The sequence below is a fragment of the Chanos chanos genome, chromosome 10, assembly GCF_902362185.1.
Source record: "Chanos chanos chromosome 10, fChaCha1.1, whole genome shotgun sequence".
In the NCBI taxonomy this organism is placed as follows: Eukaryota; Metazoa; Chordata; class Actinopteri; order Gonorynchiformes; family Chanidae; genus Chanos; species Chanos chanos.
Window position 1 is genome coordinate 9,265,050 of NC_044504.1, and position 25,263 is coordinate 9,290,312.

At 40.0% G+C, this 25,263-nt stretch overlaps 1 pseudogene; it reads right to left on the reverse strand.

Annotated features, from left to right (window-relative positions):
- Positions 1 to 12,253: 12,253 nt before the first annotated feature.
- LOC115822762 (transient receptor potential cation channel subfamily M member 2-like) lies at positions 12,254 to 23,674 on the reverse strand (annotated as a pseudogene).
- Positions 23,675 to 25,263: the final 1,589 nt, after the last annotated feature.

Here is a 25,263-nt window from a genome sequence, read left to right on the forward strand (position 1 = left end):
TACTTTCATGCCAGTGTCCAAACACACTGAAACAAATGGATGTATGTGATAACACACCCACTTGGTAATTGGTTTGGGGATAGTATGCACTGGACACTGCATTTTAATGTTCAGCGCCTTGAAGATTCTGCTTTTAAGTGGTCAGTAATTAAGAAAGACATAACATTGACTGCTTTAGGGTATGATGCAATCTCAGAAAAGAGGAAGGATAAGTAGCTTAAAACTGACATTACATGACACTGCGTGAAAAGAGGTGTATCCGGACTGGAATACTCCTGTATATTCCCGGATACTCCACAGATAATCGGCTGTATCCGGCAGTTTGCAGCTCTGTTACGCAGCATGGAATACTCCTGAATATGTACCGTGTTTGGGGGTCTGCCTAGAGCCCTTAGTTGCCATGGTGAATAATCCCTTGGGGGTGCTTGCAAGGGAACATTTGCACTTCACACCTTGGGCCACCAGGTATCCTGCAATTGGTCAAAAGTCTTACTTTGGATTGATGGAGCAATGTCTTGCCCCTCCTCTAAAACCCTTCCTCATTGGTCCATTGTGGGTCCCCAGACATGATTTCATATGGTTTATATTATTAATATTATTATTGTTATTATTATTATTATTATTGGTGGTGTTGTTTTATGTGGACAGACTCCTCTTGCGCCTCTTTGATGGGACTCCATCCTGTCCAACCGCCGAATAACATTCTCCATGAACGTTTACTGCTGTTCAGACCTCTTCTTAAAAATGCGTTTAACGGGGACACCAGTTGTTTGTTTTCGTTCGGACTCGGCGTTGGAAAAATTGGATATCCCCGGTGCACGAGTAGCCTCTCCACTCCGCTGTCCGTTCGAAAACTCAAGTGTTCTTTTGCAAGCCATCTTCAAAATGCACACTATCGACAGAATACGGAGTACAACTTCTGTAATCCTTCAGTGACTTGCTTCTCCTACGTACAGGTAACCCCTTCCCCAAAGCAAATTTCGCGCTGCATTTGCACACAATGCTATTGGTTACTGTCACTCTACGCCATGCACGCACAGAAAACTGATTGGACAGGACTCAACCTTAGATTCTAAGTGGGTTGTTTGAAAATGGGGCGTGTCCTCGTACTGAGGATAAACATTCCAAACAAACAAGCGAGGAACAACAACAACAAAAACTCCTATGCCCGGTAAACTTAAAAAAAAAACCTCCCGTATCCTTTGCCCCGCATCCCTCATACTGAGATAATGTCCCACATTTTCGTTGGTCGTTTAGTTTTTAACTGTCAGAAATAAAAAATATATGGATCCACTGTTTTACCCGCCCGGCACATGAGCTGCCTATGCAGTTGCGGCATAGTTTCTAATCTATTTAATAGCGCTATGTCAAAAGCAGTAAAAATGCAACATAGCCGAGTTTTTTTAAAGCCTTGCTTTCACCAAATGGCTGAGAGGAGAGCATTGAGGGCAGTCATCAAGAGGCTGTGGCGGCAGTCAATCAAACTGTGCAGATGTGGGGCCGACGAATTTCTTTGCTACATCACAAAAACCAAACTTTGTAAAACTTTACAGATATGAAGGTAAACGCTGTCAGCCGACATCATGGTCAAAAAGAAAGGAAAAAGTTCTTTTATCCCTCCTGACCATGCTACTCATCCAATAGAGATTTTGGCTTGATATAAAGATTTGCATTGAAATTGTTTTATTTTATGCAATATTTTATTTTGAGCCTTATTTATTCTTATAGTTGGATTTGGTCAGGGGTTTAACTTGAAAGACCTGAGCTGTATGATGCCTGCTGCTTTGCTTAAGTACAGTTGCCTTTGATGGGCCTGTAATGGCCAATGCATGTTGGATGTGTATCAATACACGTGTATACAAGTGTTTCTTAGACTGACATTATATAAGTTTTACCTTATTTCTCAGCATTAGTAACATGTCCCACATTGTCCCACACAAACTTACTACTTGTCCCCCATTTGGTCTGTTTGCATCTGATCACCCAATACCTTTGACCCCAAGTAAAGGACAGTTGCATAACCATCAAATATGTAATTAATGAACCTCTCATTTAGACTTTTTTTTTAAAATTATGTTTTCAGTGTGTTTTTGTATGCTCCATTTGAAGAGTACATTGTAATTTAGCTGCACGACAGAGCAATGACATTAAAGGCTACATGGGCCTACCACTGCTGTATTATACACCATGCAACACCTAACAAGTTTGTGTGGTTATCAAAATATAGCCTAAATATTACATATAGGCTAACTGATAGAAAGTAACAGCGAGGAAGGGGGGCAGGCTTCTATACCCAGTCCCACCTAGACCACTGACTGTTATTAGCATTTGAAAGGCCAAGCCATCAGCTAACGACTGTGGTCACGCAGATGCCCGAAAACCTCCGTCTAACAGCTGTATTCAGACATTTGCGGAAGTTTTCATAACAAAGTTCTGCAGGCATCCGAATACCTCCAGAAAACAGCAGGATTAGCAGAAGTTTACTTTGTCCAGATATTTCCGAATACACCACTTTTCACGCAGTGTGACATGCCATGATTTTTACAAAGTGCATTAAATTTGCAAGGCTTTAAAATATGTATGGGGGGGTATAGGAAGTGAAATATACTTTTTGGCTGTCTCCCTTAGAGGGCCAATAAGGTCTATTCCCACCACTTCCCATGCCTCTTATAACCTGTGGAGATGTGTGCTATTAGCATATTACCTTGCACAAGTCTTCTCATAGCAATTGTGCATTAGGCAGTAGACCCTACCTTGACTGGATGCAGAACTGGTGCCATCATCTTAACTGGGTCATTCAGTTGACAGTGATAACATTTGACCTGATGTAGGGATTCATTGTTTAAAACAGAAATTAAATGTCATGCGTATTGGAAAGACAAGCCTGATAAAATGTGAAATCTGAAGTTGAATAAAAAGTAAACTGCAGAATGATCTGGTCTGCACAGGTACTCACAGCAAGAGCACTGTGTGAAAGTCATGATGTTCAATTCAATACTATGAAACACTCAATCTGCATCCAATCTGCGGCCTCTTTCCTTAAACAGGACCAGTAATATCCGGCAACCACCCTGTCTCTGGTGCTCCTCACACTATTGTGGTTGGTGTGGCACTCTTTCAGTATTGCCTGCTTTTGTCCATCAGGCAGAACAGCAAGCCTCACGTACAGCCTGCTGGGGCCAGTATAGAACAGTATAGTCTGTTTGGAGAGAAGAAAAAAAAGACACACTTCACTGACTTGCTTCCATGGCTTTACATTAACACTAGCCAACTAGAAAAAAAGGGTGAATATTCACAGTGGCAAGATTTACTGCGTTAGAGTCAGTTCTGCTTTGGATATTCATTTGATATTTAGCTAATTGGTCTATTAAACACTCTGACCATTTGAATTTATGATGTCAAACACGTTACAAAAGACACAGATCAAGACTCCTCACCAAACCCAGTGCTGTTAAATCTTGTCTGGAAATCACATATGAATATTATCAACTTACCACAAGACCTTTAAAGAACTTTGAAATATATTTGACAATCATGGCATACCAGGACCTACATGTATGTTTATCATTATATGTTTATAGATCTATCATTCTTCCTCATGATTATATGTGAAATAATGTCAAGCCAAGTGTAGAGCACATACCACAAAATTTGTATTAGAAAATGTACATGGTGGACAAGAATGTTAACTTCAAGCCCTATTTTGGCGAACATTAGCTAACGTTGACTAGTGATAACTGGCTAACGTTAGTTACCTTTTAGGACGTAGTTATCAGCCACCCGGGTGACTGTCTTTCGCCCAACCTTGTCCAGTAGTGGTGCTATTTTCCGGCTCTCTAGATATTGCTTGGAGGGTTGTGAAGAACTCGGTATCAGACATAGCCCAATCTCGTATCACTAGTTAATTTCACTAATTTGATACCAACTCCTGTTGCCACGTCTCCGACGAGATCCCAGCCACGACTTTCAAAATGGTCATGCGAGAATTAGAGCGAGGTAAAAAAAAAAAAATGCCACATGCACGTAACGGATTGGACAGTCACTGCATGAAAAGTGGTGTATTCGGAAATATCCAGACAAAGTAAACTTCCGCCAAACCTGCTGTTTGCCGGAGGTATTCGGATGCCCGCAGAACTTTGCGGACTTGAAAACTCCCGCAAATGTCCGAATACAGCTGTTAGACGGAGGTTTTCAGGCATCCGCGTGACCACAGTCGTTAGCTGATGGCTTGGCCTTTCAAATGCTAATAACAGTCAGTGGTCTAGGTGGGACTGGGTACAGAAGCCTGCCCCCCTTCCTCGCTGTAACTTTCTATCAGTTAGCCTATGTTACGTCTCCGGTGGAGTGTGGTGTCTAGGGGTATGTAGGGAGACATAGCAAAAAGGAACCCACCACCTGTGCTGGTTTTGGGACGGTGTGATGGGGGAGAAAAACACGGACACTGGGAATTAGTGTAAAAGAAAGTGCACAATATATTTAGAATATTTACAGAGTGATATTTACAAAATATTTACAAACACACACAAAAACACACAAAGGTGGGAGAGGACGATAGACGGTGCCAAAGAAATGAAACTAGTAAAACAAAAACCACCCTGTCTACACCGAAATCTACACACACAGTGCATCCAGCGTCTTTAAATGTTGGCACTCCACGTCTGGTTGGCTAAACCACGAGGGGCACTCCCTCCCTGGTTGGTCGAACAGGAGAGGGGGGCGGGGCACAACATCAGGCCAGAGGGTTCTGCATACCGGACAAGAATACAATTGGGTTATGATCGGTGTACACCACCACCGGGAGTGAGCTAGACCTGACATAAACTTCAAAGTGCTGCAGAGCAAACAGGAGGGCCAGACATTCCTTTTCAACCGTAGAATAGTTACACTGATGCTTATTGAACTTTTTCGAGAAATAACTAAGTGGATGAACAATGCCACGGTCATCCTCTTGTAATAACACTGCCCCAGCCCCAGTGGCACTGGCATCCACCTCTAGCTTTAATGGTCTGCTGTAATCAGGGGCATTGAGAACAGGTGCATGGCACAATAGCATCTTCACACGCTCAAATGACTCCTGACACTCAGGCGTCCAGACAAACTCCCGGGAAAGGACTTAATAGACTAGTAAGAGGAGCAACTACGGTGGAAAAATTTTGGCAAATATTAACCCACCATACCCAGGAAACGCCAGAGTTGCCGTCTAGTATCGGGCACAGGGAAACAGTGGATGGACTCTACTTTAGCATCCACGGGTCTTACCTGCCCTTGGCCAACTATCTTACCCAGGTAAGTTACGGTGGTTTTACCAAATTCACACTTCGCCAAGTTAAGAGTCAAAGACGCAGAGTGCAGACGACCAAAAACTAAACACAGTATTTCCATGTGCGTCTGCCAATCGGAAGAATACACTACGAGGTCGTCTAGATAAGCTTCACAGTTAGGTACCCCCTCTAAAACGATAGACATGAGCCGCTGAAAAGTAGCCGGAGCATTCCGCATCCCAAATGCCATGACTGAGTACTGAAGGAAATGATCAGGTGTCACAAAGGCAGAGATTTCAGCAGCACGGGAAGTTAACGGGACCTGCCAATATCCTTTTAATAGGTCAAGTTTACTTACGAACTTCGCCGACCTGACTCTGTCGATACAATCCTCCATACGAGGCAGAGGGAAGGACTCAGGCACGGTCACCGCATTCACCTTACGGTAGTCTGTGCAAAAACGGGCTGTGCCATCACTTTTGGGTACCAATATGCATGGTGAACTCCAAGGACTAGTGCTAGGCTGGGCAAGGCCGTGATCAAGCAGGTATGACACCTCCTGCCGCATTAAAGTGTGCTTGGTTGGGTTTAGATGGTAAGCGTGTTGCTTAATTGGCTTAGCTACATCTACATCAAAGTCATGTTTTAACACATTGGTTTGGGTGGGCACATCATTAAACAAAGAGGGGTATTCATGTACTAACCGTAGCACATCTGCTTGCTGCAGGGGATCTAAATGAGTGAGGCTACGAGGAAGCTCTTGTAAAGCGGGAGAATTCTGCAGCCTGGCACACTGCTCCGGCGTGCTCCGCAGCAAGAGGCCATCTTCATCCTCGCCAACGGTCAGCACCAGCACAGTGGCTACTGAGGGAGCTGGAGTTTTCGCCACTGAACAGGGGGCTTCCGACGCCTGACCACGCACACAATAGCGCTTCAACATGTTGATGTGACATACGCGAGTTTGATTCTTTCGGTCAGGCGTCTGAATTACATAATCAGTTTCTGAGAGCTTATAGTCCACCACATAGCTTACTGAAATACCAGTCATTTTATGATGGCATTAAAGGCTTGATCTCTAATGTGATGACTGATGAATCTGTGGCATCCTACACTTCGAAATGGGAATTCTTGAAATTTAAAATTCGGGAATATTCTATACATTTTGGAAAATTGCACAGCAGGAGTAACAAATTATCAGAGCTTAACATCATTAAAGAAATAAACACCTGCTGCAGTAAGACATCACCTACTGACAATGATAAACAGAAATTACAAACTCTGCAAACTAAACTTGATGAAATCTATCTTAGAAAAGCTGAAGGGGCCTATATAAGATCCAGGGCAAAATGGATAGAGGAAGGGGAAAGAAGCACATCATATTTCTGTCGATTAGAAAAGAAAAGGCAGGAGAGAAACTCAATTAAAGCCTTATTAATTAACAACGAAGTAAATACAGATCCGGCTTTGATTGCTAATGAAATAGTTTCTTTCTATAGTAATCTATACTCCTCAGCCTTTTCTATGGATGATGCTGACTCTTTCTTCAGCCATATCAAAGATCTCATTCTCCGCATAGACGATGAGTTTGCAGAGTTGTGTGATGCTGATATTTCTTCTAATGAGCTAGATAAAGCAGTAGAGAGTTTGTCCTTAGACAAATCTCCAGGTAGTGATGGTCTTACAGCCAATTTCTATAGACACTTTTGGGACTTATTGAAGGGTCCATTCTCTCATATGTTAAAAGAAGCAACTGAGAATATGACATTTCCCTCTACTATGAAGCAAGGTATAATAACTCTAATTCCCAAGCCTGGCAAGGACCCCAAAATATTAGATAATCTTAGGCCAATCACTTTATTGAACAATGACTACAAAACTGTGACCCTTATTTATGCTAACAGATTAAAAAAGAATCTACACAAAATTATAAGTGACTCCCAGTCCGGCTTTATTATTCACAATAATATTCGCTTAGTGCTTGACCTTTTAGATTACAGACATTTAATAGAAGATAATGGTTTTATTTTGTTTCTTGACTTTTATAAAGCATTTGATTCAATTGAGCATCCGTTTATTTGCCACTGTTTAAGGTTATTAGGCTTTGGGGTTAAATTTCAAAACATTATAGAATGTCTTTATGAAAATACAAATAGCTCAATCTCTTTACCAGGAGGAACATCACCCCGATTTACAATTAATCGTGGGGTTAAACAAGGCTGCCCTATTTCTCCTTTTCTCTTTATAATAGCTACAGACATGCTCTCCATCTTTATTAAAAATTCTAACATCGCTCCACTAGATGTATTCGGGAAACCATTAATAATTAGCCAGTTGGCAGATGATACAACTATCTTTATGAAGCAGCTAACTGAAGTCCCCAAGATACTACAACTTTCTCCAAAGCCTCTGGTTTAAAACTAAACTTGAACAAGTGCGAGTTAATGCCAATTCATGAAAGTAATTTAACTGTGGCATACAACATTCCTATAAAATCCATTGTCAAATACTTAGGCATCCATATATCTAAAGACTCAACTGAAAGGGAAAATATGAATGTGTGGAAGGGGATAGATGAATGCCACACTAGACTTAACTAATGGTTGTTGAGAGACATTAGCTTATTAGGTCATACTTTTTAACTAAATTGGAAAGCATCTGAAGGTGTATCTATCCGGCATACTCAATTGCTATTCCAAATGGAGCTATTAAAAAGATCAAATCAAGTTCATTTTGACTATATTTGGAAAATGAAAATCCACTATGTTAAGAGAGCAGAGATGATCAAATAATTTGAAGATGGAGGCCTACAAGCTATTAATTTTGATTTTATGAATGGAACCTTGAAAATCAATTGGTTAAAATCTTTTTTGAACAACAATAACTTTTGGTACCATATCCCCAGAGAAGTATTCAAGAAATTGGGAGGTATAGAATTTCTACTTAAATGTCATTTCACTATTCAAAGGCTCCCAATTAAATTATCCATTTTACCTCAACAGGTCCTGTTATATTGGAAACTCTTATATAATCACAATTTCACCCCACACAATACACCAATATGGAATAATAGATATATTACAGTCAAAAACAAATCATTGTACAACAAGATCTGGATGGAGAAAGGTATTTGGTCAGTGATTCACTTAGTTGATAGTAGTGGCTATATCATGTCATTTGAGAACTTCTGCCTTAGATACAATTTAATTGGCAATTGTAATATATTTAAATCCATAACTAAAGCCATCCCCAACTCTTTTATATGTCTAATTAAAGGAATTTTAACAAACTTTACTCCTATCACCCCTTGTCTCCAGAGGCGGACAAAGTAAACAACTCCATTACTTGAGTCAAAGTATAGATACTCCTGGTCAAACATTACTCCACTACAAGTAAAAGTTGTTCAGTTCAATTTTTACTTGAGTTAAAGTACTGGAGTACTTGCTTTTAAAAATACTTAAATATTCAAAAGTACATTTTCTTTTTAATGTCATCGCATTGTTGTATGCATTTACAGAGATGACTCTGAAACAACCTACTGAATGCACTGACTTGCTTGTAGAACCTGTTAAGTAAAAAGCTTGTGGAATATGCTACAAAGCCTATAGAAACACAGTTGAACCAAATGCTTCCTCTATAAAAGACAGTGTATAGCTTCAGTTAAACAGACACTTGGTTAACTCAGATTGGCCTTAAAAGGATAAACACGTCATAATGTTGTAGGCTAGCTTAATTTTACTTCTACTACATAGCATTGTCTGAAATGTGAAACAGCTGGATGACAATCGTCACCGCTTGATTCCCGCCCCCCTCGTCTTATTGGGACTGGGTCCTACGTGAATCCACTGACCTTACAAATATTACTGTGTTTACCTGACAAGATTAAAACATATATTTCTGAAAGGATTTTTGTCAGTAACGTTAACTCGGCATTTTCGCTAGTTAACTATTAGTATGCGACAGCAGTGGATTCACACAGGACCCGGTGTTATGCCCCAAATGGTTTTCAAGCCAACTGGTTTCCATATGCATACGGGAAGCAATTAGCTTGGAAACCAGTTAATTTCAAAAATGTCAGACATGGACTTAAGATATGGCCATGGCTGCTCTGGTGAGGAACCTTTATCTTTATCATCTTTATCTTCCATTGTAGTAGCCATCAGTAAAACCGCCAAGTTCAGTTGTTAAAAAAAAAATGCAGCACGCACTTGACTGACAGCATTGGAGTAGTTTACTGTGATTGGTTTTTTCCCTGTGATGAACACAATATGGCCTATCGCATTTTAGAAAAGAAAATTTGTCCGCTGACTTCAAAGCTATGCATTAAAGTAACGAGTAACGAGAACATTCATAGAAATGTAGTGGAGTGAAAAGTACAATATTTGTATTTCAAATGTAGTGGAGTAAAAGTCATAAGTTTCCAAAAAAAAATAACACTCAAGTAAAGTACAGATACTCAAAAAATGCACTTAAGTACAGTACTCAAGTAAATGTACTTCGTTACTGTCCACCTCTGCTTGTCTCCCACAACTTTTAGTTGGAGGCTGTGACTTTAATGAAGTCAAAATTCCAAACAAAACAATTAGAAATATGTTTAATAACATTTCATACCGTGTCTTACAGAAACTCGATTTCAGAAATGTATTCGAAATGTACTATTCATAAGTTACGAACTAAATATTTAAAATTTCCCATAACTCCCAAAGCAAAAGAAATCCATTTTAAAACTTTAAATGGAGTGTACCCATCCAGTGACTTGTTACGAAAGCGTTTTGGAATTGAATCCAGTAATTGTGTATTTTGTGATGATACTGAAACCACTGATCATTTATTTTTCCAATGTATGTATTCTGAAGCATTATGGCTCGATGTACATGACTGGCTTTACCCAAAGGTTTTTCAACTTGAAAACTTTTCTCGAAAAGACATTGTTTATGGGCTTGTTATGGACAATAACAAAGATGACTTTCTCATTAATAATATTCTTATTTTTGGAAAATTTTATATACACAAATCAAAGTTTATGAAAGTAAAATCTAAGTTTAGCGTTGTTCATAATGAGTTTCTTTCTTACACAAAAGCCCTTAAAGTTATGAATAATAAAAATGCAGTGAAACTGTTAAGTATAATAGAAGAATATGATTTACAAGAAAAGCCCTAGCCCTTTAAGTGTTTTTTTTTTTTGGTTGTTTTCTCCCTCCTTTTGTTATTAATATTATTTCAATCTTGTCTGTTGTGGTTTATCCTTCTTTGTATTTTTGATATGCACCTGATCCTATTGGTATATATGTGAAGCCATGTTGTTTGTATATGGAAAACTGTTCATTAAAAAAAAGCAAAAAAAACCCAAAACAAAACAAAAAAAAAATCTTGTGAGTTTTCACGTCACTTCTGTGTTTTCTCAGCTACACCTGTAACCTGGCGCGCAGATCACACCGTGATATAAATAGAATGAATGAGATTCACCGTTGTTGTGCCCTGTCTTGGCAGTGACGGAGAAATATTTGAATAATTTATCGTTGACGAGTAAATGTAAACAACCTTTGTATCAATATTTTGCTGTAACTAAATTTAAATCTTAGATTTTGAACTATATGTTTTAAGTTGCGATTAAGCTGCACACGAGCTGCACTTATTTGAATATAGATTTGAACATTTATTTATACAATGCACTTTACGATTTGTACTCAGACTGAAAATTACATTGTGTATATGTAACCAAATCACAGTATCCAGTAGAAATGAACAGACTGGATTGACTTACTGAAATGGAGAATTTATTCAGGGTTTGATAGCTGTTTACTACCTGACTCCAATAAAATTATTGGACTGGAACGTATCCCTCTCCTAGAATACAAAGGATATTATACATCACAATAAATGTTTGTTCAATCCATAAAACAAAGTCTTTCTATAGTATATTACACTGCTTTTGTCCAAAATAAACAAAATGGATTCTTACAACATTTGAATTCACCTCCAAATGATACTTTGAACACTTCAGTTAAACACAAACTCACTAACAAATCCTTTGTGTAGTCCATTCTACCAGATTTGTTCCGTAAAGGTCTCTCGTCTGAAGAAATGTGGGTGTCCTTATCACCATACTTTAGTTCCAACATAAAAAATTGAGAAGAAAAGGAAGGAAGGAAGAAGAAAACAAAACGAAACAAACAAACAAAAAAGGGGGTACACCCCAAAAAAATATTGTATAGAGCTCTATGGGAAAAAAATGTGTAATACTCCAGTTGTCCCGGTAGGGTGACCAGTACAAATCCGTCCACTCCTCTCCTCAGCGTGTCAAAAAGTCCAAGACTACTGAGCTGTCACTGAGCAGAAACACCGAAACTGCTACATGAACGAAGCTGGTCTGAAGAAGACTTTGGTGGCATTATCAGGGACCCTGTAAAATGTCATATGAGCTGGCTACTGCTGAGAAAACCTAACTGATGTTATCTGATGCCTTATATCTATACCAATATCGTCAAACCTTTGCGAAATTTCTATTTCCCATCAGACAAATAAAGATGTCAGTCCATTATGAGCACTAGAGGGCAATTTTGTGTTGCAAATCAGCCACCAGATGCACTGCTGTTTGATTAATGAGCACAATGATCGTGACTTAAAAAAATGTTTGATCAACAATCTCTCTCTCTCTTGCTCTCTCTCTGATGGAAATCAGTTTATCAGTTTGCCTGAGAAAAATCACCTGTTAATTTTCTGTGAGTGACAGAGAGAGGAATACTACAATACTGTCAATAAACCATTATGATTATATTATTATTATTATTACTTTTTTTTTTTATTAAATGTACTGCAGTTTGCCTCAGTAATTCAAATTATAATTTCTTACAGGATTGTCTGCGTCTTGATATACAATGAAAACAGTGTGGCTTATGTAGTTTTGTCATTGCAGTCCTCTACAACATGGTGCAGACTGTATCAGTAGTCTTTCAGTCTCTTAGAGCTTTGGCACGTGCTGTTTTTCCTGAGGATCAGAAAGGAATATTGTGGTCTTGAGCAACTCTCCGGAGAGCCTCTCTTTGGTACTCGCACACCGCTGTACTTCTGCTCACCTCCTTCCACTGCAGTGACTCAGTCTGAAGAGAGAAGAGAGAAAAGATCAGCTCGCAGAGAACAGCCAAGCTCTTCAACCTCCTCCAATCACACACAGACCTGAGTACAGACGAAAGAGTCGGCGATGAACAATAAAACCAAATGTCATCTCAAAAAGAAGGCTGTGCAGTACTTTTCCATGTAGAAGAACACAAAAAAAATCCAATTTATTGCATTAAGACTGTTTGACCGATATTTGGAGAAAACAAGACATAAAAATTTTCTCCAAAATTAAGTGACCTGTGATTAGCTCAACTTTTACACTTTACATTAGACATCAAAACATGTGTGCACGTTCATTCATTCATCCATTAATTTTCAAAGCCTCTTGTCCTAATTAAGGTCGCGAAGGGTGCTGGAGCCTATCCCTGCATTCACTGGGTGAAAGGCAGGGAGACACCCTGGACAGGTCGCCAGTCCATCACAGCACTTGTGCACATTTCTATTCTAATTAACGAATAACTATCTAGAGTAATATGTCTTAACATTGATGACTGGAGTAGTCTTGGAGTTAACTGCCTGTCATGTCATCAGCGATAGGCTATGAATAGAGAACTGGACCAGAACACTCTTTTTGTCTCCCCCGCCTCTCACACTTGCTTGTCTGCTTCCCTTTACCTCTTGACCACCGCTTTGCCAACTGGTTACGTGAATGTTGATGATAGATCTTTCAAGCCAAGCGTTATCAGTGTTCGGAACATCATCAATGTAAACTTCATCAACCTGGAGAAGAACACAAAACCGTAAGTGTGTTTGACACAATATTCATAAATATTACAACCTACATCCTATGTAACTCAGCTCTGTCCAAATGAATATGAATGTTGGCCTTTTATGACATGCAAAGAGTTATGCATGGATTATCATATAAAAGCACTTGCTACCTATAGTGTTTAGCTGAACAAGACAAGGATACTGCCATAAGCATAACATGTCACATCCAGGTATCTGCATTTTACCTTCTTTCTCTGGGCTGGGTCCTCTAACTCTGCTTTGATCTTCTGATACAGCTCTGTGCCCAGTAGACTCAGCAGCATTTCAGGTATGGATCCATCAGACTACAAGAGAGCATTGAAGCTGGAGTTAATGGTATGATGTACCACACAATAAAACTCTGAAACCCTCTAAACATGATTACTCCTCTGAGCTCTTTCACTATTACACAATGACAAATGAGAATTATAACACATAATTTAATGGTTCTTTAGGGAGAGTTCAGAGAGTTCTCACTGCAGGAAATGCCCACTGGTGTGCAGGCTCATCCCAAACAGCCAGGAACTCAAGAGCAGAGCGGTCACTATTACGCCACCTGGAAAAAAAGAAAAAGAAAAAACCCCTGTCTCATTTAAGTCAATGCGTGTTACATGTTACTGCAGATCCTCCGCGCCAGGCTGCAGGGCTAACCTTAAGATACACGACGAATGAATCAAATTATTTCATCTTGAGGCATTTAATCTGATCCATTTGTAGTCTAAATCTGATCTTAATCTGAGTGCATGTTGGGAAAAGCCATAGTATGCATTTATATATATATACACCATATATATATATATTCATAAATATATATATATATATATACACACACACACACACACACACACACACACACACACACGCACATACATAAATATACATATACATATATACATATGGGTGTGTGTGTAGTGTGTAGTGTGTAGTGTGTGTGTGTGTATGTGAGTATCTATTTTTTCTCCATTTTAAATTGGAAGGGAATTGGATTTTAGAGCTTCATTCTCTCACCGAGTGAGAATTAGGTTGACCCCACGATTTGGACCCAAGTTGTTAAGCACTCCTTTCCCCCTCATTCCAGTCCGGCCATTTGGATTTCTGATTTTTTTTTTTTTTTTTTTAAGAAGAGAAGAGAGAAAGAACATAAGTAAAGTTTAATAACATGGTGGTAATAACAGAGCAGTGCTGGTCCATAAGATGTTTAATGTCTCCATACCTGCAGTTGTCTAAAGAAGCAAGTTCTGATCTGCAGAAGAAAAAAAAACAATTCCTTTACAACACCTGCTTGTTTTCTCATCAGAGCTAACTCAATATGTTGAATGAAGTAAAATTATGAAGTTCAGATTGTATTTTTCAGACTTTGTCTTTAATATAAAACTCACTCATTGATCTGCTCTTTTTTGAAAACCGGAGGTTTGTAAAGACTAAAGTCCACCTGTAGCAGAGTGTGTAAGTGTAAACACATCAGAAAAAAGCTTTGCAAACAGGGAAAATACACTTATCCATCAGTTTGTCCACTAGACAGTAGAGTGAAGTAAAATAAAGCACCTCCCAGGGCACTTTCTCCTCTGGGACAGGGAAGCGAGGCTCTTTGCTGTCAGGGTACCGGAGCTGTCGTGCAAGTAGGTGATACTGGGCCTTCGCTTGATCTGTCTCCTGCCCATCTGGCTCATCTAGGGAGGTGCTTTTACCTGGGGGGTGGGGGGGAATTTTGTTTAGCATTCATCAAAGAGTGGAACAAGACAAAATCTCTCTCTCTCTCTCTCTCTCTCTCTCTCTCTCTCTCTTTCTCTCTCACACTCACATATATATATATATATATATATATATATATATACACACACACACACACACACACACACACACACATATATATATATATATATATATATATATATATATATATATACGCACACATACACACACACACACATATACACACACACACATACATATATATACACACACATACATACATACACTTACAAATCACTGGAGGGTCCTCTTTTGATTTGAAACCTTGAGATCTGAGTGTATCCATTATCCACTGGAGTGACTGGGAGACCTGTCAGAGAATTATCAACGTGTCACAAAGTTGAACAATGACAGCTTTGAATCTCAGTGTTGACATTTTGGACAGAGAAGGAATGAATGCAAGGCATTAAAACCAGATTCACTGGTGGTGGTACGTGTGGACACTTAAAGCTCCAAACCTGCTCCTCCAGCTGAGTCAGCCTCCTCTGTATGATCTCAGATGCACTGTCCTGCCCCCACTCCCTCTCCAGCAACTCTGACATGGTGCCGACCCTGGAGAGCATGACCAGAACCTTCCATTTCTACCAGGCTCTTCTAAATAACCTCAAAATAAATTCTATATAACCCAAATTAGCCATAATAATTATATAAGTCATAAGCAGTCTCAGGGTACAGAAGTCCACTCCCAGCCCCCTATTTTCTTTACTTTTCAGCCATTTCCTGGATACGGTGTTCCATGCTCTGACTACTGTCCTGATGCATAGATGCCAAATAATTATCCGTCATGAGGGCTTCCCATGACAACAGCAGTTCTTCCTCTTCTTTGGCCAGCTCTATACCTGAACAAGTAACAAAAAAAATGAAACTGTTATATTACCACACATTTTCTCGCACTGTTCAATCCCACTCGCTTCGAGCACTCACTGAAATGGTCGTCATTCCGCAGAGGGCAACACAGGAGTACTTTTCGGATGAAAAGGTAGAGGTGGCTGAACAAAATGAAGGGAGGTGGTGCTGGAGGTCGGCTGTGGTACTCTCTTATCAGCTCATACCTCTGAAACTTCCAGAATTTGTCAGTGTTGTCTTGCACCTCCTGAAACGTGTAGCTATTCAGAAAAGTCAATGAAAAGTCAAAGAAGTGTGGAGGGCAAGCTGATCAAGAAGCCATGAGGTAACTGACATTGTTCAAGGGGATAATTTATTTCAGTCTAAATGACCACGTTTTAGATCTACTGTGTCTGTAAAATTTTAAAATAAATGTTTTAAGTGATTTCAATAAAATTACACTGTACTTTGGACAAGATATATATTTAATGGTTAATGCTGGTGGGTAAAACAAAGTGTTTGGAGTAGTAACTCACTTGAATATGGCAATTAGTAGATTAAGAAGCAGTATGTTGGAAAATAGCAGATAAACACTAAGCAGGATAATAGTAATCCATTTAGGGAATGCAGGCATGTTGTTTTCATTCAGTACAGGACATTTGGGTTTCAGAGGGTCTGTACCATCCACACTGCAAGTGCTTATGTCAAACTCAGCATCTGCACCAACAAATAAGATTTAAGGTTAGAGGCCTGAAAAATGAAATCTCAGTGTGCGTTTAAGAAATAGGACATTATTGACACTCACTGTCACTGCTCTTTGGCAATTCTCCAAATATGATGAGGTAGGGCTCATAGACAGCACCCCGAAATATCCAGTCGAGCCGCACCTCGTTGTGGACTCGAATGCCCTGTACAGCCACTCCATAGGCCACGATCCAGATACTCAACAGAACCAAGAAGAAGAACAGATCCTTCATCTGTTGAGAACACAGAAAAAAAAACAACAACAGTCATTCACTGGTCTCATAATGTTATACAGCAACACATGACAAACGTGAATCTTAATGTTCTTATGCAATAAAATGTAATCAATGATGACTGGCTTTACACCCTGAAAGCTACAATGTGAGGTCAGTAGTCAAGTACACACCATTCTCTTGACGATGATGATATTAGGGCCCAAAGTTCTGTTAGCAGTGAAGATTTCCATCAGTCTCAGGGCAAATATGATGAAGTCTATGCAGAGGATAACTTTGCCTGCATAGAACAATGAGTCATTGGGCTGGAGCCTGCAAAAAGAAAAATTCAACTGTGTTGAATCTGAAATTAATTTTGGAGGGAAGATGAGAGAGATGAGAATATGAGAAATTTTTTTTGGACAAGTCATAGATAATTGTTCTATTCTCTTAACACACCTCAAAGCTAAACCAATGATGAACAGTAGTATGGAGATCACATCAAGAATGTTCCAGATGTCACTGATGTATGTTCCCGCTTTCCCTCGAAATCCAGATTGATCAGGGATATGGAAAAGCTAAACACAGGTAAACATGAATGCAAATCAGAACACCTCACTGTGAATGAAAATGCTGGTCATAAATCTGAGTCAGTGACTGAACTGAACTTGTTACTGTTTATTTGTAAGCCTGTTATGCTGAGTATGCTTCTGATCCAAATAAAGAGAAGTGACATATGTTGTAAGGTCTCACCTGTCGAATCTCCTCAAACACAAGCGATACAAGCCACACATAGAGCAGGAGCTCCCTCCAGGATGGAGTGTCCTGGAAGTCAATCATCAGCACAAAGGCAAAGAGCCACAGAAAGCCAAAATAAGATGCTATGCTCCAGCAGAATTTCACCTTAGGGGAGGTGAACAGGCCCACTAGCCTGGATGAGCAGGTCAAAGGTTCCAGAGATGATCTGTCTGAAGAGTCACTGAATAGAGCACAGGCATAAGTTAGGTTTTGACAGGAGTTGACAGTTATTATTCTAGTCTTGCCATAACTAAATGCACTTAAGAGCAGGCTTCAATGATAAAAGTATTTTGTAAATATAAACCGAATGCTTGAGTTTCCGTGGGGATTGGAGCAGGTCTCATAAACAGAGCGCCTTGCATTTTTCTCTTCCTCCTCCTTCTTCTTCTTGGCCTCTTTCTCGATCTCTTCATCCCGCCTGACATACACAGAGTAACATCACTTTCTCATGAATATTATGCTTAAAAGGAACACACTGAGTATAATGTAAAATAACATTCTTCTAAAAATGGTTGAAATGTAAGGGTTTTTTTTATTTGTTTTGTTTGGCTAATCTGTGCCTTCTGCCCCAAGGAGATAAAAGGAAATGAAGTGTTAATCTGACAGCGTCACTGACCCAAATGTCATGCTGCCATCTTGTGATCATTTGTCTCATTTTAAACCTATGTACAGAGCCAAAGTCTGGACTAATTTTATCTCATGTCTTAAGATTACAAACAGACTGCTAAAAAGCATTCAGATAAACTTCATTACATTAATATCAAATATATATAACCTATGACAACATTAACTGGTACTACTTTTTCACTTGTTTTTCTTTCTTTTTTGTGAATGTCAGTGTAAACTGCAGTGTGATGAGGTTACCTGTAGTTCAGGAAGCCTGTGTAGACCAGAGGAAAGAACATACAGAGCCATAGCTTCCACAGTGGATTATCAACGGCCAACTCTCCACACCAGATCTGGTTTAAGAGAGCCTGCACAAGGCACAAATCTTCCTTATAAGCATGTGTGCCAACCCAGTGTCGCCATGATCTTCACACTGAATCCCCCCCACCCCCACGCATGTTTCCCTCACCACAGATGTTTGGAGAAATACTTAAATAAAAGGACCACATCCACATCTATTTAATTTGAAAAATTCTCAAATGCAGTGAATAGCAATGAGACACAAAAGAGCCTGTGCCCAAAGGTCAAACATGTTCTGACCTGAACCCCTGAACGGGCCACAAAGTTCTTGTCGTCGGCCTGCAGAGCCAATTGTAGACAGGTGGTTTTGCCCCAGGAGGGTGAAATCCTGACCAGCAGCATCTGAGCCCGCTGTTCATCCCATTTGTAACATTCAGAGAACACACCTGAAACACACACACACACACACAGGTATGGGGAGTCTAGGATGTATAGCATTAGTGAGCATAGTATGCTTCACAGATTCTCTATACCCTAAATATAACTCCTCACGTAAAGTAACCATATCCACATATGGTTTAGAATGTACGTCAACAATCAATTAATCAATCAATCGACCCATAAAATAAACTCTTAAAGAATATTGGTCTGGAGGTAGAAGGTTGGCTTGTCCTGATGTAGTGAGAGTGTTTTGCTGTGTATAATGTAAACTTTGTACCAATGGCATGTTTCTCATAGTGGTTGGCCAGTTCTCTCATCTCCTCTGACTCAACTCCCTCACTCTCGTCCTCCTGTGCAAGCTTCTTCAGAATCTTACTGGCTGCCAGAGCTGCTGCAATGCAATCTCTGCACTACACACAGACATCAAACAATAACATCAGTCTTTACCTTTATACTCTTAACACAACTTAAGGATGAGAACAAAAGACAACTAAAATCAGGAAAAATTCTTTTCAGCATTAAACTCCTGATAAAAACTATTACTGCACAATATCAAAAGAGCACAGATATATGTAATTTAGCGTGTTTGTGTGTGTGTTATATGTGTACGTGTATACATATATACACAAGCCAAAAACAAACCCTTATCCTGTTCATCCTAAGATAGCATTCCCTCCTTTTCTCCAGTAGCACTACCTGATCAAAGATGATCTCAGCCAGCTCCTTCTGGTTCTGCACGATGGCCCAAAGGAACAGGTCTCTGCCTGGATTACAAACAGTGTCCATGGTCTTGCTGTCCTCTGAGTCGCATGGCACCTCAATGTACTCTTCAAATGTCATCTAGGGAAAGCCATAGATCAGTTTATCCATTTATATTATTATTAAAACAACATGATAAGAGGTCTTGTAATGACAGCATCCATGCTCTAACTCACTGTCTGTCGGACGGTGGCGTCTCCACGCACATCACTGCGCTGGGTCGTGGAAATAGGATAGAGCCGCTGTGTGAAACCCCCCAGTAGGTGGCACACCTCGTCTGATACATGACTGAGGGAGAGTTTATTTGAGCTACTTTTATCATCTCGAAGACGCTTTTCTAGCTTGTGTCGAAAGAGGCAGTGTGGCATTTTGGCATAGAGATCACACAAACGGCCCTTCTTTTCCAGGAACTTGCCAAAAGAAACATTGTTCTCCAACAACAGCCGCACAAACTCAGGCTTATGGCCCACCAGCGCAGAGAACATGGCCTGATGCAGATCAGTGGGCTGATGTGAGAGGAGGGAGGAACGACAGGTAACAACAGTCAGAATCAAATCAAGCAAACTTATCATTGACTCTAATGCAAAGACTCTAAGTTCACTTCAGTTATCATCGATGATCATTTGAATTCAACCCCTTACTGGCACTGACAGCCATGTTAGATATGGCTGTTTGTTTGTTTGGATGACAAAGCACGGACCTTCCACTGGTTCACTTCAGTGAAGATCTCACTCCTTGCAATGTCAACACGGTTCCAGGCCACAGCCAGTTCCAGCTGCTGCACCCAGCTTTGCTCACCAAAAGTTTCACTGCTCCTAGAGGCTGCAAGGAAGCAGCAAAATTTCATCAATGTTATCTTGAGCTAGAGGAATATTGAAGTAATGAACTTGCCAGTGGAAAAAGATTTCTATCAAGATCTCGCATGATGCAGGAAAAGCCCTTGATTATATTACATTACATTACATTAATTTGGCTAATGCTTCTATCCAAAGCGACTTACAAGTGGGGAAACAATTCAAGCTCCAGTATATCTGTGACTGCCAACTATGGCAGACTACTGCAACCCTGACGTCTTGGGCTTGATAAAGTGCTGTTTGGGCTGACCAAGAATCCTTTTGTGTTGCACAACCAGATTGACAAAAGGTATTGTCACAGGGGCTAAAATTCTTTACAAAGAGCATGGCGTACTAGCATTGCACCCATATCATAGATGGAGAGGCGAATAAGGGAAGAGGTGGGAGGCAATGGGTGTTGGTGGGGATAAGACACAGGAGCAGCCAGACAGCACGAAAATGAAGACAAAACAAACAAACACTACAAACAATGCCGAGGCAAGAGACTTTCATGAAAAGTAAGTAATGGTTCTTAGCTAACCGTCAACGACATAACACTGGTAAGCTTATTGTAGATGTAGAAGGATTGCTAAAGATTTGGGAGACACTGGGATGATCATTAAAAACATTAATCTACCATGGAGTGCTACCATGGAATCTGACACTTTTTATCTGTCACAGTGAAGCATGAAAGAATGAATTAGCACACTATGGTAACAAAATCAAGTTACTGGATGAATTTCAAGTGTTTGCTGGTGGGTTTGATTGGGTTCTTTCAGAAGCACCTTTCAAAAAAGCTTGAAGAATGGCACATCCACATCCTGTTTTTTTCCCTCATCATAGCGGAACACAGTCAGTAACTGGGGCATTCTAATTATGTCTTGAATCTGTGGAGAGGACGAAAAAGGATAGCAAAACGCATGATCCTGAAACAAGTTACACACATACAAAAGACACCAAATCACCACTGTAATGCCAAATCTACAGGCATCTAAGTGTCTCGGACATGTTTCCATTGTCACCTTTTTGGTCCACTCAATCAAGTTCAGCTCAGAGAACTTGTCACTCTCCCGGCCAAAGAACTTCTTTATCAGTCGCTGGATGAGAGCCATGGTGACCTGGGACACAGGCAGACTGGCAACCTCGGCGATGACATCTGCCACTCTCCCCGAACCCCCCAAGACCACACAGGGAGTTTTGTTGAGCATGGCATTGTAAATAGTCTGTGGAACACATCTTTGGATTAACCATAGCTTCATGAAAAGTAATAATACATAACGCAAAAATCTAATTCAGAAATTCAGAAGGTTTTAATGTCTCACATTTAGAGTCCCTGGTCCACCATTCAACGCTACACATACCACAGGAACCTTTACAACACTGTCTGGAGATGGTAAACAAAGCCAGATAAGAAAGCAAATGATTATACTGTCAAAAGCATGGATTATCTAAGAAAGAAAAAACAACAGCACATTTCAGGATGATGATGCTTACCTTTGTCTCCCAGGGGTTCTTTGGATATGAGCTCCTCCAGCCGGCTACGCAGCTCGATCTCCCTCCCATACTGTCCATGTGTCCCATCATCCAGATTCATTTCATCCAGAGAGTAGTTGACAGGGATGTAACCCTGAGAAAGGGAGACAGAGAGAGAGAGAGAGAGAGAGAGAGAGAGAGAGAGACAGGGAAAAAGAGAGAGGGTGGAAGTATAGAGAGACATGCAATCAGCATCTTGCGAATTATCAGTTTTTTCATCATCGATTAAAAAGTAGTCACAAACCCCCTTCATGCATTTAGCTGAAAGACATGGCTAATGGCTAATGTCAGCAAGGTCTGTTTCTAACCCCGCTCTGAATCAGAGAATCCCTGTTGTGCACTATGCCCCAGGTTGCCATGCCGATGGTCACAATCTGGCGGCCGGAGGAACCGTTTCTCAGAGTGTGTTCATGGACGGCCATCCCAACATATTTCATCACCCCAGTGTTGGTGCCCTTACTGATGATCCACGCACCTGCATGTGCCACATAACAATTGAACATTAACATGAACAATAGAACATGAACATGAACACACAGAGAATGTGGCAGTGCAGAAACAATGAAAGTCATTTTTATTCAGATATAATCATTAAGGTGCTGTAAACCTGTAGTCTGAGCTACTTTAATCAGGCCCTTGTGAAACGTCCTCTTCAGATGGTCTTTCATTTGGAAATTTTTAGCTCCACCAGTGACTGATATCAGCAGATTAGGAGGCTGCAGTTTCCAGTGTCTAATCAACAACTCATACAGAGTCTCTGGATTAGTATCTGAGGACACTCGAACATACTACACACACGCACGCGGACACATGCCCATACACACACCACATACACACACACACACACACACACACAGACGCGCGCACACACACACACACCGGAACAAAACAATCTTTCACACTCAGAAAATAATCAATATATGATTTAATATGAATTAATGTATGAACTGACATACAATCAAAAACAAGAAAATGAAAAACCCGAGAACCCCACCTTGCTTGTTTTCTGATTCAGTCCTCCAAAGTCTATTTCACCAAATGCATCAGTAGGCACCTCACGTATATGCCTATGCTTGTCCCACAGCGCACCCATGGATGTCTCTGATCTTCTCTGAGCTTCATCAATGTGGTCAGACTTTTTATAGCCGCACTTACAAATCTCCTCTCCTTGACTGTAAGAAAGTCCACGTTTACACATAATAGTCCAGTACCGCACACACGGATGGCCGCACAAAAATTAGAGATAAAAAGATAGAGATGTCTCTTAATGAACTGTAAATCATTTGATAATCACTGATACAGATATCAATAGTCGTCTATTTACCTTTGCATCAACATTAAACAATAGAGGTTTGTGGAATTAATGATTGAGTAAGGTAAATTAGTCGCAATAACACGCATGCTAGGTATCTTCAAGTATGTTAGGTTCATCTCATGTCTCATATTCCTACACTGATACCTTAGAGCTCTGTATAGGCTCAGCAATACATGCAAGGTCAGTGCAGGGCACATGCTGACTCAGAAAGCTACCTCCACAGTCAAACAGAAACAGGCACAGTACCTGACATCTTCCACATAGAAACAGCACTCCTTCTTCTTGATGTTTGCCTTGACCCACTTGGTAAATGCACTGCCCTGAAATATAGGAGTGAAAAGAATATATCTTTAATTCTGATTTAATTTCTGATTTAATTCTGACAACCCACCATTGCACCAGGGCAGGCTCTATTACTGCCTCTCCCATCTTGAAAGCACAGAGGAAGAGTGGTGCCAGACTGCTGTGCTCACAGCTCAGCTACTGCATCAGTGATGTCATTCAGCAGTGCCCACAGAAGGAGCGCTGCTAAGTGAGGGTGTAATCTGAGTGGCATCAGGCAGACATTATCGATAATGTGAGTTTAACTTAATGTTATAGCTCTGTACTTATAGTTTTGTGCTTAATGATCCATTGGCTTTTCCATTTTTTTTCTCAAGATTAGCCAGAGACAGCTCTAAAAAATTGGACATGCTGTAAACTTTTACGAGTTCCATGAATAATTTCTTGTTGCCGTGATGGTTGTGACCACAGTCAAAATTCCATTGCAATAGTTTAACTGATTTACTGATTTAACTGAACTCGATGGCTGTGTAATTTCGTTAGGGGGCTTGGACACTGCATGTTCCTAAGGACATTTATATCTCAGTTAAATCCCAGAACAGCGAAGAGCATAATAATATAAGAAACTCAGCACGCTTTGCCTCTACACTAATTCAGGTAAATAATATTACAATTACAACAATACAATGAATCCTTTGTGAGAACAAATATTTCACATAATAAATTCTAAAGAACTGAAAAGTATGAGTAGGCAGTTACATAATTTTCTTACAAAGTCGAGAGGTTTATGTCCAATTTGTACATTAATTGATACATAGAGATTCATATTCACATCTCACATGTATAATGGTACATGTTCATGTGTGGGAAACACCAAATTACATCACGAGGTGGAGCTGTTATCTGATGTCACCATATTGCATATTTCTACTGCAAGCGATTAATGTTTTAGCTATGGCTGACAGTTGAAGTAGACTTGCATAGTTATTTGCAAGTGTTATTATATTATTATTATATGATGTGTATAAGAGGTTTTGCAGCTTAAGTTTAGTGTTAAGTATATACACACAAAGTTGCAATTATTTTCCAGAACCACACTCACACACACACACTCTAAGAAATTGCTGTAAAAATACAGCCAAATTCCAATAGTGCTGTACTGTTTTTCCAAAATACCGTGAAATACTGTAAAGTCTGATGCTTTCTTGGAGCCAAAAACAAGACTGACTGCTAACAGCAGGCTACTGAAAAATTTGATGGTACAATGCAGTATTTTTTTTTTTTTTTTTTGCAGTAGTAGAGCAGTGAGCCACGTGCAACAATCTTTCAATCATCATTCATCCTCCTTTCTACAAGCCAACAAAAAGGTCAGTAACTGTCACGCTGGTGGTGTGGTGCAGGACCCAAGTCCAAAGACACAATGATGAAGGTGACAAACGGAGGACTTTACTAACAAACTGAAGATCAAAATACAAGTGTAGACTGGAACAAAACCAATAACAAAAAGGTGCAGCATAACAAAGTGCAAAATACACAAACAACGATAGACAAAGGACAAGGCAAACACTAGGGCTTAAATACAAGGGAGAACTAAACAGGGCAAAGCATGATTGGTAGAAATTAACAAGGTTAATAAACGAGACAAACAGGAACAGGTGAGGGGCGGAGACAGACACAGAACAAGAGCACAAAGACATATCAAACTAAAAGTCCAAAACGAGGTGCAGGCTGTGACA